Source organism: Apteryx rowi, unplaced genomic scaffold, assembly GCF_003343035.1.
Source record: "Apteryx rowi isolate R43461 unplaced genomic scaffold, aptRow1 scaffold_62, whole genome shotgun sequence".
Lineage (NCBI taxonomy): Eukaryota > Metazoa > Chordata > Aves > Apterygiformes > Apterygidae > Apteryx > Apteryx rowi.
Genome location: NW_020450894.1, coordinates 2,625,122 through 2,639,386, shown reverse-complemented (window position 1 = coordinate 2,639,386; position 14,265 = coordinate 2,625,122).

The window sequence follows — 14,265 nt, the reverse complement described above, 5'->3', positions numbered from 1 at the left end:
ACCAGGATCTTCAGCTGGCATAAACTATTTACACAAGCTGAAATGTCATTATGACTCAAGAACTATATGGCCTTAAACAAACTGTATAATGAAGTATTCAGATTTTCTTTTCTACAAATCAAATGTGTGCCTTGTTGCTTGCACTGTAAGCAATAGGTATTCCTACAAATATGAATTTTTTTGACTCTTTCTCCATGCTTCTAAATCATCAAGTATCTTTTTCTTTCGTTTGTGTAGTTTCTTCCTTGAAAATGGAAACAATCAGAAATTCTTACTCCTCCTCCACATTTTTTCTCCATTTAGGAAATAAGGGTCTCACAGGGGTTAGAAATAAGTCATCTTTTTCCGAGTGTGCAGACAGAATTGGAAATAGGTAATAAAAATCTATACTCACTAGTCAACTGAAAAATACTTCAAGAGTTTAAAAATGTAAATTAAAAAAAAAAAAGAACTCTGTTTTGTACCAGAAGAATTTTGTTACAAAGTACAATACAAGAATCAAGTTCTCTTCTTCCAACTTCCACAAACACATAGGATCCACGGAATGATTCAGAACCAAAGCAAGCTTTACAACAATCCAAATAATTTTTCTAACAAAAGATGTCAGCAGAACACAGGACAGAAATACATTCTCTTTCTCCCTGAAAAGCAAGCTAGACTTTTGAATTCCAAACACAAGTTTTACAGAAAGAAGAGAGTCTAGATAAAATAGCAGGGAAGGGCATTAAAGGAGCTCAGACTTGCCTGCACAGAGCTTGGCAGTGGGGACTGCATTTACTTTTCATTACAGTGACACTTGAGAATAGCAGATAAAGAGTAAGACTATCACTCAATAACCCCTCCCCCCCCCCAAAAAAAATATATATATTTTTTTCTACTGAGGAAGGAAGCTTAGAAACTCAGATATGACAAAGCATTTGTCCCCCCACCCTTCTTCCCCATTCCTGTATGAGATATAAAGACAGACACACACAAACATTCACCCTTGGTGTTTTAATTCACTCTTCATCCAAAGACTATGTAGTTCAATGACAAACACTACTCTGCTTGGAAACTCCTATATTTTAAGCACCTGGAACAACAGGCCCCTAATTCCTACCAAGGCCTGTCGCTGAGAGCATGGGACAAGCACTGCCAAACTCCAGCCACCTGTACCTTTGCCCGGAAGATACTGTCTTTGCCCTCCTCCCGCTTCCTCTGGGTTGGTGGGTATACTTCAGACCAACGCCCAAGGAGCAGGCTCTTGCCCACCGCTCGATTCCTGTGTTTGAAACCAACTGAAAGAGCATTGCAGAGGGAGGAGAAAAAGGATGCATTGCAGCAAGGAAAAAGCAAAATTGGAAACCAAATGAAGGTTCTCCAGCAAGTCTCTGTGTTGCAGCCTGTTCCTGGGGGCCCCATCCAATGCTGGTCCAGTTCAATGAACAGGTTTCGATTACTTTTAACAAGTTTCAGGATCAAACAGTAGAGACTTAAGGACAGATCTTTCAGTCTATACACAAAGCAAAATTTTCTTTTTGGTTCATGGGACTTCTACCTAAACAAGGAATGAGGGAACTGGGTAGCAGAAATAATTCATGATAGATCACCACCTTCACCTCCCAGCAACTGACTGGCAATTCAGAAATGAGCAAAAAATAAGTACACCTGAGGTCACACCTGAGGAGACAATGTTCCCTCCTCCTTCCACTACATGGAAAGTCAAAGACTTATGAAACAGTTTATTTTAAACTTCTAGAAACTGGAGAAGAAACAGAGAAGGACTTGAGTCAGAGAGGAATTAACCTCAGAATACTCAGCATGTTTATAAAATATAAATTCATACTCATCTAGCCCTGAATAAAATATGAGTTGTCTACCCAAAATACTTACATTCTAAGCATTTTTTTGATTGATAGATTGATTTTTGGATGGTTACACTTAACACTACAGTTGACTCTGTACTGAACCTTTACATTTCTGCCTGTAGGAACATTTCACATTAAATTAAGAAAACAAAATATTCTGTGTCATGTAACATTACATATCTTACTGGAATTATATTGAGGGCCTGCTACCTTCAGCCTGCAATAGTATGGTGCCCTAGTGAGGGTACAAGATGCTAGCAGCCCACTGGCCCCCTCCTAACACCAAGGGATAGCAGGTGGGGACATGCTTGGGTCTGTTTTGACTCTTTGAATAGGACAGCTTCCAGCGCAACACTGAGACAAGGAAAGTACAGCTGTTACATTGGCTAGAGCAATGATCTTCATGGCTAAGAAGAAAGTGGAGATCTTCAGAGCTCATTAGTAGCTCTGCTGGATCTAATTAAAGAGATGCTGTAACTGGAGTCTTCTTTTTGTTTGTTTGTAACTAATTTCAAAAATATTAATTTTTCTCATGATCTGCCCTTTAAACAGTGCTGTTTTTTTTCTTCAGCTAAATTCCTTTAAAATATACATATGCGGTTTCTTTGCTTCCCTGTTGACTCACCAGTTCCATAGAAGCAAGCTAAAAAAGGCAATACAAAGCACTGACAAATGCACATAAGCAAACAGCAGGGAGCAGAAGACTTATTTTTCTCTGATCTCTTCTTGGCTACAGTAATATTGGGTGCTGCTTCCATAGTGCTATATTGCTTCAGAAAAAGATACAGTAACTTGATGGTGCTCCTCCAGTGTCAGATAAAACCTCACATGCTATGACCTGACAGAAGCCCTCTGACTTCATTGCCCCTAGACCAAGGGAAGATCTGGATGTTAATCTCAGAAGGCAAAACAACAGGTGGTCTTGATGCTAAAAGGCATGTCTCATTACTTGGATTTTTTTTTTTTAAATCTGAAGATGAGATTTTGAGAGTATGTAATAGACTTCTAATGACAGACCCTTCGCTACTGCATTACTGTATTATTTATTTGCTGAAATCATCTGGAGAGAAATACTAATCTGAAATGGAATCACTGAACATGAAGACCATGGGATGAAAGCAAAGTATCTGTTTATGCCTTCTTTTTATTATGAAAGAGCAACAGCAGTTTCTGAGGCTTCTTTTTTATCAGTGAACATTAAGATGTGAAGATAAGTGACAGCACAGGAGATTAAAATCCTTTACCACAAAATTAACAGAACAACAGGTATCCACAGTACAAACATCCTGCCCACTTTTACTTTGAAGTGCCTCACCCTCAGTGCAGAAGTCATACCTGTAGCAGTGAGAAAGCAGGTCAATCTCCAAACCCAATCCATCTTTTACCTTATCTTCTCCTGGGGCTTTCAACAAGAGTTCCAAGTGCCTTTTTCCCTCCTGCACACAATAAAAATATCTATTCCCTAAGATATTTCCCCATTTGACCTGTATGGAATGCTGCTTCATTTTACAGTGACACACAACTGGATAGTCATTAAAAGATAGCATTCTCAGCTAGGACTAACTCTTGCTGGATTAAAATCATCGAGAGAGTGGACTGCTCATCACTCCTTGAGATGTCACTCTCTTCCCATAAAATATTATTAGAAGAAAAAATATATATATACTCCTCTTACTTAACACTAAGTAGCATTTTTTCTTGAAAAGTAGTTTAATTGCATTTGCCACTCTGAAAGCAGAATAAGGTTCAGAAATAAACATACTGGATCCCACACATACATATTTTAATGTTGCATCACCTATTCTTAAAAAACAGAATCAATTTCTTTAGATAGTAACCATCAGATGAATGAAATCACACCTTGACAACAAAATGACCATTGCTATAGGTAACAGGGGCAAAAATATCCTAAATGCTAGTTGTAGATGACAGATATGGAAGATGCCAGACCAGACTGTCATCCGAGAGCTCCATTTCACATGTATAAATCAAAAGTGATTAAATCTGACCTTTTCTTAGCCTGGAAATCCAAAAGACTTTAGAACATCTGATCCAACAAGATTGTAATATGTGTATAAAATACATTCAACTGCATGACGACTATGTTAGTTATGGTTATATCTTCTTATGTCACTTTCCTAGCACTCAAAAATGCACTGATCCACAAGGTAATACACCAATCTTGAAATTACATCTACTTCCCTCCCCCTGCCCCCCAAAGAAAGATTCTTCGCACCCCATGTGTCCCTTGAATAAATAAAGCCTTCACAAAATAATAATGGATAGTGAAGATAGATGGGGTGTGCAGGGAAGCACAGTTCTACCAAACCAGCTTGCAGTGTCTGAGAATCGGACCCATGGCGTATGAGTCACAGGACAGGAAAATGTGAACCAGGCTATGTGCATTTACTCCCCGGCGTGCTAATGCATCAAGCCATTCCAGCTTCATTCTCATAGCTACCTTTATCAAAAAAGAGAGTATGTACGGTGAAGAAGAGAGAATATGAATAAATGCCACATAGCAAAAGATAGATAAATCATGAAATGTTAAAGGGAGCATACTTAATTTCTGCTTTAGCTGGGGTTAAAGTGTCTTTTTTTTTGTATGGATTTTTGCTGCTCTTATGGTGAACATAATCAGTCAGTTACTGATGATGATAGGAAAGGTTCCCACTGAAAAACTTAATGGTTAATACAGGCTGATGAAATGTAGACCAGAGATGTTAAATGGAGAAGAGAAGAGAAGGAAGAGCGTGGTGCTGTGTGTATGGCTGACAAAGACTGAACATACGCAAGTAGCTACATCAGCAATTGGGAAGGAGCCAGGTATTTAAGTTCTTCCTTTTTTTTTTTTTTTTTTTTTTTTTTTTTTAAACAAAAAGTACTTAACTAGCAAAGTTAATATGACTACAAGAACCATCCTTACTCGCTCCCCCTCACAGCAGGTTGTCATGACAACTCTGCAGGCACTGCTACTTTGCGACAGCAGTGTTCAGGCTTTCAAGCTATGAAATGCTATTAAAAGGTTAAGAAAAGTTCCTACAGAGAAAAGTCCACCAGGGAGGCAATTACAACTACCTGTTAGGATCCTTGCAATTACAAGCAGGTAACTTTTGTAAAGCAAATACTACCACGCTAAAATGCTTGCATGGGTGAAGTACTGGGCAGCAAGAAAGGAAATCTCCTATGTGGGAAAGCAAAACAATACAATAAAAAAAAGCAGATAAAGTGAAATACTCTTGCCAGCGTTTCACCCCAGATTTTCTTCAATATCTTCTCCCTTCCTGTTCCACATTCCTCAAGGTCAGTCAGGATGCCCACTCCTCTGTAACACTTGGAGACCAGCAATAACTTGGTCAGAAACAAAAGCCTCAGCTGGCAAATCTGGTGTAAGTGAAGACTCAGTAAAGCAATACCACTTTGAAACATTAGCCACAAATTAGTTGTTCTTAACTGATTAACAGTAAATATTAAATCAATTATTTAAAAAGTAATCTCAAGCAAGAACTGAGTAAAAAATATCTTAAAGCACTTTCAGAGAAAATTAACACACAAGCAAATCTGTCCAATTCTTATTGCTGTTGGGAAGCACATAAACAGACAGCTTCTATACACAACAGAAGTTAATAAAACATTGTAAACCAACCAACCAAAACAAAAACAACAACAACACAGAACACAGAGAAAGACAAATACTTTGTTTATCTGAGAAAATTGCACTGCTTCAACTTAAATGTGTTTAACTGCTTTAGTTATATTAGTCCAAAACAAATTGTGGAAATTACTTCTTAATAATGCCTTATTGCGACTGTGCTCAAATCTGTGCCCCATGGACTTAACATAACCTAAAAAAGCTTGTCAGAAAGCATGCCTACAGAGGAAGTTGTAGGTGTTTTGAAGTCATTCAATTTACGCTGATACATAAGTCAAGTGCAAACTTCTTGCTTAGGAAAGCTCTACGAAAAATGAAACATTATGTACAATAATAAAAATTGCACTATTTATCATGCAATGAACACTAACTCAGAGATTCTCCAGAATCCTCCACATATTTTGTTATTCTGATTGCTTTCTTTTTTTTAAGGCATGTGGTTGCAAAGAGAAATGTTGAAACCACAGCCCATCCATAATGCAGCAATGCCTGCCTGAATTTGCAGATAAACTGATGCAGTAATCTTAGTTATAAAAGGGTCATGATTCAAATGCCAATGACATTATTTCAACACTGTTGACAACGCACTGCTAATCAAAGCATACAAGAAAGATGAGGATGAATACCTACGCAGTCTATTTGAGCACTACTCATTTTGAGTAGGCTTTTAAAACAACATTGCTGGTAGAGGCAGTACTGTAAGTTTCATTTTCTTGACAGATCAGGATTCAACTTTCAAAAGTTGAGAAATGCTGCATTAACTGATGAAGACTGTAATTCCATCTGGGGGAATGTGATAAATTTGAGTTTTGTTCCTGTGGTCTATCATGTCACCAGGAACCTTTACTGGAGTTACAGATGTATTACACCACAGATGAGAGTGCATTACCACATCGATAATGTGTTACATGAGCTTTTCCAGAAGCAGAAGAAAAACAAAAAGCAATTGAACCTTGAGAGAAACTATTTACTCTGATTTATGAGTTAATTTATAATGCCAAAATATACTATTAACTAAAGTAACAGCTTATTTGTAACTTCATCAGTAACAAAAACATCTTTACAGTACTATAATTTGTGAAATTTCATTTCTATAATGTTATTCATACTGGTAGATTTCAAAATGCATTATAAAGCCATAAGCATTACAAGCCAGCATGATCTGGAGGTGAACCAATACAGATATCATGCCTCAGCAACAGTTTGTTCCCAGCTCTGGACCTTAGAATTAGCTTTTGTCAGAGCAGCTAATATTTTAATCAGGTGCTAAGGACAAGGTTTTGTTTGTTTGTTTGTTTTTTTAACAGAAATAAAAGGAATTTGCCTTCATGTCCCATGTGAATGACTGCATCCTAGTTTTAGAGCAACATCTTGACCTTCTAATTTATATATGACCTTTTTCTGGGACAACTTTTACTTCAGTGTTTTCATGTTTGCTGGCTTCAAATCAAAAAGAGAAGGAAAAGCACTAACAATTATTTTCTGAGAAATATTTCTAGGGACTATCTATGGGGAGAAGGGAAGAAATTGTTATTTGACACCCTCACATACATCCACTGTCTCACTAACATTACCTTCTTCCCAAAACAACCTGAAAAATGGACTTTGTATTGAGCTAATTACCCCTAATCGTGCGGCTCACCAACCTCGTCTCTTCCCATAGATTGGTCTGAAAGAGAGATACTGGCAAGAAAGTGAGGCTAGACTCTGTATGGAGGGAACTAGACTAACTAGAAACTTATGGAGGAAGTAGGTTATGCTGAAGTAAGAGGTCTATCACAGGTGCTCTGAGCCTCTCCCCGTTTTCCCCACATTTAGGAATTTCCCTGTGTTGCACTGAGGATCTAGTGACAAGTCTGGTGCTAGTCCCCCCAGATGGAATATTTCTCCCCAGACACCTACACAGCTCTGTCTTTTCATAATTAAAAAAAATGCCTGACACTGAAGTAAATGCAAATATACTCACCACCTTTGGTTCAGCTCCATATGTGATGTCCTACATACAGGGAGCTCAAAGTGAAATTACGTAATCTCACTTCACAGATAAGGTTCAGAGAAGCAAAATGTGACTTTGTCAAGGTCACACTGTAAGAGGGGGAATGAGATCAAAACAAAATTAAAACTATTGCTGAATCCAAAGCCACCTCTATGTTCTCATTTTACTATTTATAGGCAATACATCATGCAGATATCTTGTCATATTTTAGGTTTAATTATCTATACTGCTCCTTTGACACACTGGCAAGAGAGCAAAGGGACATTATAGACATAGTCCTCATTATTCCAGACTGGTTTTAATATTTGCAATTGGAGAGTTTTCTAAAGGTTGTGATAGAAACAAAGTTCAGATGCAGGATAAGCAGAAACGGCTTCTATTCAAGTGGAGAGAGAAAGAGAAGAGATTTTAAAAATATCAGACCAGAGATTTGTCTCAGATGTAGAAATGATTTGGTGGTTTTTAAGGGGAAAGAAGGAGAAGTGTGATGTGAAAAATCTTTGGTTGAACCAGGCTTCACCTAATACAATAGGAACATTAACATCACCGTTGATTAGATCAGCATTTTACCCCTCAACTAAAGAAAATGAGTTAGGAACTTATAGTTAAGTCTTTTCTACTTCACCTTTATTTTGCATTTGTGCATTCCATCTTTCCATGCATTGTACATGCTACCAAGTATGCTATAAGGTGTTTTATTTGTCTTTTGTAGTAAATCTATGGCAAATACCTGAAATATAAAATACATATAAAGCCTGAGCATTGACAGTATTATAGTTATTATACATTTTAATATTAAATTCCATAATGTCATATCTCTTTCACTAAATAGCTATCAATACTGACAAACAACAACAAAAACCCTTTGTCTGTCTGTCTGCAGGCTTCCTTTGACAATGCAAAAAATTAAGTCATTTAGACGTAAATAAATCTTGCACCAGCAAATACGTGAGCATAATGAACTAAAAAAAAAATTTTACATGACCTTGTTCATCCACCAGCTAAAGTAGAACTAATATTTTCAGTACTTCGGGGATTTATCTTTTCTAGTTTTAATTTTCTCAAGTGATGAGAGTCCCATCATTTCCCTTGGGAATCTAATCCACAGGCTAACAACTCCATAAGACAAATCCTAGCTGTTGTAAACTGGCCTAGTTCCATGGACTTCAGCGTAGCTAGCCTGATTTTCACCAACTGATATATTTGTTACAGGATTAGAGAGTGAAGAAAAGTTAAATGTCATCCATTTTTATAACTGTCCACCTTGTTTAACACAGTATCTCTTAAAACACATCAGAACTTTAGGTTCCTTTGTTTTAAGCACTTAAACAGGAGACAAAATGATACTCAATAAAGGACCTTCTAACTTCCAAAGCCATTTCCCCATGTTTCCATGGAAATGGGGACCTAGCTCCTTAAGGAAGATGACATTAATGATCAGGTGCCTGGAGTCACACAAAAGAGAGAAAAGGGACAGAAATTACCAGTTACTCAGTGGCATGTCAATGTGGAGCACAACCTCCCCAGTTAGGGGCAGGATCCGATACACCATTTTGCACCCGCGAAGTTTCAGCAGAACCAGATCTCACAGTGTCAGAACAGAGGAGGGTTGCTGCTTTATTTTAAATTTGGCTTGCTAACTAAGTTTACTAACTTTAGAATTAAAACAAATAAAACAATGTCATCATCATCTGAGGGAGGGAGAGGAGGTGGAGGAGAAAGAAAGGGCAGCTTTAATAAAAGCAACGCTATAAACATGTTGCCATGATCCAGCCCCCTTGCAATGTGTCTATACCTCGGTTTCATCTACCCTGCCACCCATGGCTGAATGTTGGGGGCTAGAAGAGATCGCCCTAGACTGCTGTGTTTAAAATTTTCACCATTACGGTATAAACTGAAACAGAGACCAAGGTTTTGCTGAGCTAGGCAAGGATATTGTAACTGATGGTCCCTGCTGTTTAGAGCTGTTGGCATAAACAGAATGGAAAGGAAGCAGAGGGCTGAATCGACTTGCCCAGGTTCATAGTCAGTGGCATGAGCAAGGCAAGAAGCCTGGTTTCCTGAGTCCCCTACCACATCCCCTAGCTACTGGACAGCACTGCCTTTGGGGTGTGCTGATAATACTCACACATCCTGGCACATCTGCGCTGCAGATGACTTAAGTCATACCCTTTTATTTGTTCATTTGCTTCAAAAATGTGATGAGTCTCCATTCATCCTTATTGGAATATCATCATTTTTCATTCAGCAGAGCTAGAGTTTTTGAAAGGATTCAAGAAGAACTTATAAGAGAAGTTTGCATAGTGTCTGTCCAAAGGGGAGGATATGGGGGAAGAAATGCCACCCACCACATAGGTGCTAAAATACGAAGGCAACAATCCCCCTGACACACCAGAAAGATCCTTCCAGGTGCCTTGAGATACAAATAAGGGAAAAAGCACTCCATAGGGCAAATAAAACCTGTGTGCAACACACATGCATACACACACTCAGAGAAAATATCTACCAGTTTACTATATTTTTAAGACATCAGAAAGGGATACCAAAACCCAGTATTTTCTCATTATCACTACGTCAGTATTTCTATGTTGGATCCTCTTGTTCCATGCTGCTCAAAACATGGATGCTCTGATGTACCACAGTGACCAATCTCTTGGGAATTGCTGCTGAACTTAGTGATTTTTAGCACAGAATTAATATCAGTATAGTAAAATCAGGATGGGGTCTGTTAGCACGCTTGCCAAACAGAAGTCACATTGTGGAAATGAAAGTCAGACCTAGTTTATTAGTATGCTCATCTAAGGCACACAAAGCCTTAGAGAGAACTGCATGAAGAAAAAAAAACATTCCCTTTCATTCCCTTGAAATCCTTAGGATTTCATGAACAATTCCCCAGCCTCACAAATTTAGATCCATAAAAGCAAGTTGCTCCAGGTTAGTCCACAAAGCGGGCCAGGCTGGAGTCCCCCACACCATGACAACCCCTGAAGACAACTGCTGAAGACCTGGGGCAATGAATCCAGAAATCTTGGACTTTTCTTAACAATTCCATATATGAAGTGCGGGCCTCCCCTCAGATAAGCTCAAGTCACCACAGTGCAGAAGGAATGCCAAAGGCAACTGTTTCACACAGATTAGAATCAAAGCCTAGCAAACATTCAGGAGTTTGGGGGCTTGTTTGAACATGAAATTCACAGCAAATTTACCTGTGAGCCAAAACCAGAGAAAAGATATCCAAGAGAAATCTCCTATATACAGAATTTCCCAAAATGCTACAGTGGTTCTACACATTAATCTGGAACCAATGACCATTTTCAGAATACTTAAATATTAATGGCAACTTGTATAAAGAGCTGGAATTCAGAAAACAAGACTAATTTTCGAAGTAACGTGAATTAATTTTGCATGCAGTCCTACCTGCAACAGAAGTGGCCTGGGGGGAAAGTAAATTTAGGTGACTCATTTTACATTTTACAGTTGTGTGTTGTTTTCTTTCTTTTTATTTAAAATATGTTCAAATCAAAAACCTCCAAGGAGGTCCACCAACCAAGCTGATTCTGGATCTGCCATCATGTAAGTGAACAGCATTAAGGCCAGTCACAATGCCACTAAACTGTATCACATTGAAATAATAGACTCTCAAGTTAGGACTTAATGCAGAGGAAAAAAACAGTTGTTTTGTTTTAGACCATATTAATCAAAAGCAGCAGGACTTTGCCAACTCAGACTCCAAAACTGAGCTTTACAAAGAGACCATGACTAGAAATAACTTCATGTTTTGGGTAAACCCGGTGAAGATGTAAATTATAAACATTAAACACAATCTGCAGTATTGATTACAATAAATATATGAATCATGGTGCAGTATCTACATGCCAATATATTTTAATGCTTGGAATGTCTTTGAAGCTAATACACCTGTAAATCAATTAAAATGTAACCAGCTTAGTATTACAATCAACTTATTTGACTTTTGCCACATTTAGTACTTCAGCATCCTCCAATATTTATTGATTTTTCTAATAAGTCATCATGAAACAAAAACAATAGTATTCTGACTTCTAGAATTTAAAACGGAAACAAAATTACATCAGTGATTTCTCCAAGTCCCTACAAAACTCAAAAACACTGAAGGAAATCAAAGCTGGAATCTCTGACTATTGCCTGAAGCCATAAGACCCATCCATTTTTTTCCCCTTCTAATATTGCTTACTGGTAACAGACCAGTGTGCTAACCTAACAACTTAAAGAGAACTGATGGATGGTGTTTGCACCTTCTCAAAACTATATTTACAGGGAACAAATGGGTACATTTCATTGCAGCAGGCAAGGCCAAGCACAATGTGAAAAGAGATGAAGAGTGGGTGGAACAACAACTTTGCCTTTCCCTTTCTTCAATTCTCTCCCCCCTCTGGCTCTTTAAGCATTAATTCTAGTGGAGGCTTGGGATTCTATTCTGGTATAGATACCTCCAGATAGGCTTTTGAAACTACATCTTGGTAACTAACTAAATAAATAAGAATTTACCATCTCAATTCACTTTCAAAAACAAGTAAAAACAAAATGAGCACCAGTCTAGAATAGCATACATTCCTTGCAATAAAAATTAGAAACAAAGTCCATTATGATAATCAGGTAGCAGAACTATGGACATTGAAGGGTAAATAATAAAAAAGACTAAGCTGTTCTGATATTCTTGTAAATTATATTTAGAAAATAGGAATTGAGCTACCAGAGTAAGACTCAAAATTGCAAAGCGGTAAACATGTTTTTCAAAAATAAGTTACACTACTTTGCATCTAAATTTAGTTTAGCTTAGCATCTTTGAAAGGCACTGGACTAACCCCCTTTGAGAACTTAGGACAAGCCTACACTGCACTATGTTGCTCCAAATAGAGATGCCAGAGCTTGCTCTGGTGCTGGAAAATGTCCAGATATGTTAAAGCAACCCTCTGCCCAGCACAACCCACCCTGCCACAAAGCCCAGAAATGCTCTGTGGTAACACAAACCTGCTGTGCCCCATACAAAGCTGGGCTGCTGGTGTCTCCCCATCGCACTGCACCACACAGCGTACACACACCTCTCATCTCCCATCTAGCTACTGAATAAGATCATGGCCAACAGAAGACACTATTCGCTGCCCCATCCCCCAAGGGCACACATCCTTGCTGTGAAGACATCTCCCTCAGAAGTGTGCAGAAAGCACCCGCATCCTCTTCCCAAGCCCACACAAGTGGAACTAGTGGGAGAAGAGGGTTAGGTAACGAGGACCAGAAACAGGATGCTACAGTGTTGGATGAGCCACAAAGTGACCTTTTCGGGTTGTCTGTTGCTGCTGTCTCAACTGCTGCAAACTCAACTGCTGCAAACTCAACTGTTCACAAGGCCAGACAAAGCTTCCTAGTCTAAGACCCTGTTTTCAGTTGCATGCGAATTGCAGTACCCTTTAAACACATAGGCTGAAGTTTTCCACAACAGGTTGCTGCCTCTGGGTGATGTATTTGTTTCAATTTTACCTAAAATACTTTAGCTCTAACCCAGAACAAAACCGGAAGAAAAGATACTGTCTATTCAGTGTTTAAAACATTCAAGTATCTGTTCTTTGATCTAGAGCCTCTACTCTTTGCAGTGGTACTTAAACTTGGCAGAGGAGAGGGGACTTCATGACAGACAAGCACCTTTTGTTGTCCTTATGAAAATCCACTTGAACTTGCCCAAGTGATAAGCCTTGGAAACTTTATACATTTCACATGCCTCCTAAATTTTGCTCTGAATCCAATAGCTGAATTGACCAACAATTTAATTTGCACGAGGGTTGAACAGGTCTTTCCCTGCAGTTGCAGCCTGGGCTGCTAAATCCAGATCTAGATGAAATGAAATTAAGGAGCCTGTCTCTGCTCTGTTGCCCATAATCCCAGTGACATCCAGACAGCATGAAAGAGGAAGCCATTTTAAGCAAACATAACAAAGAGAAAAGACCAAATTGCATGGGAAAACAGCCTGGGGGTACCAAAGCTGGCAGGAGAGGCCAAAACCTGGGACTGGGATCTAAAGTGGGACACTGGGAACCAGGATTATAGCTAATGGGGATAAGGAAGTCAGAGACACTTAGTAAGGCTGATTGTCCACGGATATTCAAAAAGACACCCAACGTCCTTGTATACTCAGTGCTCAGATCCCCATTTGTAATTGGGAGAGTATGACACCCAGGGTCAGACAGGGCCACTGCAAAGAGTATTTGTGAAACACTCATCATTAGTGCTGTGGTGAAGACCAACAAGATGAAACCCACGAGGCCAGCAGCAAACCTGTCTTCATTGCATGGCCTGAACAATGTGCAGTAAATACTGCATAAGAAACAATAAGGAAAAAACAAAATAGTGAATAGCTGCTCATTTAAATAGCAGTGGATGTCCTGTGCACAGAGGGAAGCAGGAACCCTGTGGAAAAAACAGTGTGCAACTGTGTAATTAAAGACTGAATCATAATGCATATGCGCAAGCGGGTGGGCAAGATTAACGTCCTGGCATTTCCTGACTTTTGTGTGTTTGATTTTTCAGTCCTGATAGCACTCTTTTTCCATAGGGTATGACTGCATGTCCACTATGTGGATAAATACTCAGTAGAGCTGTAATTCAGCACTGTGCTCCTTAAATCAGACTGTTGCACCCTGCTGAACCATTATGTTGCAGGTGCAGCCCTCAGTCGGTGCACATGCATCACAGTAGAGGATGGCAGTCACCTGTAATACTGCTACCAGGTAAAGTGC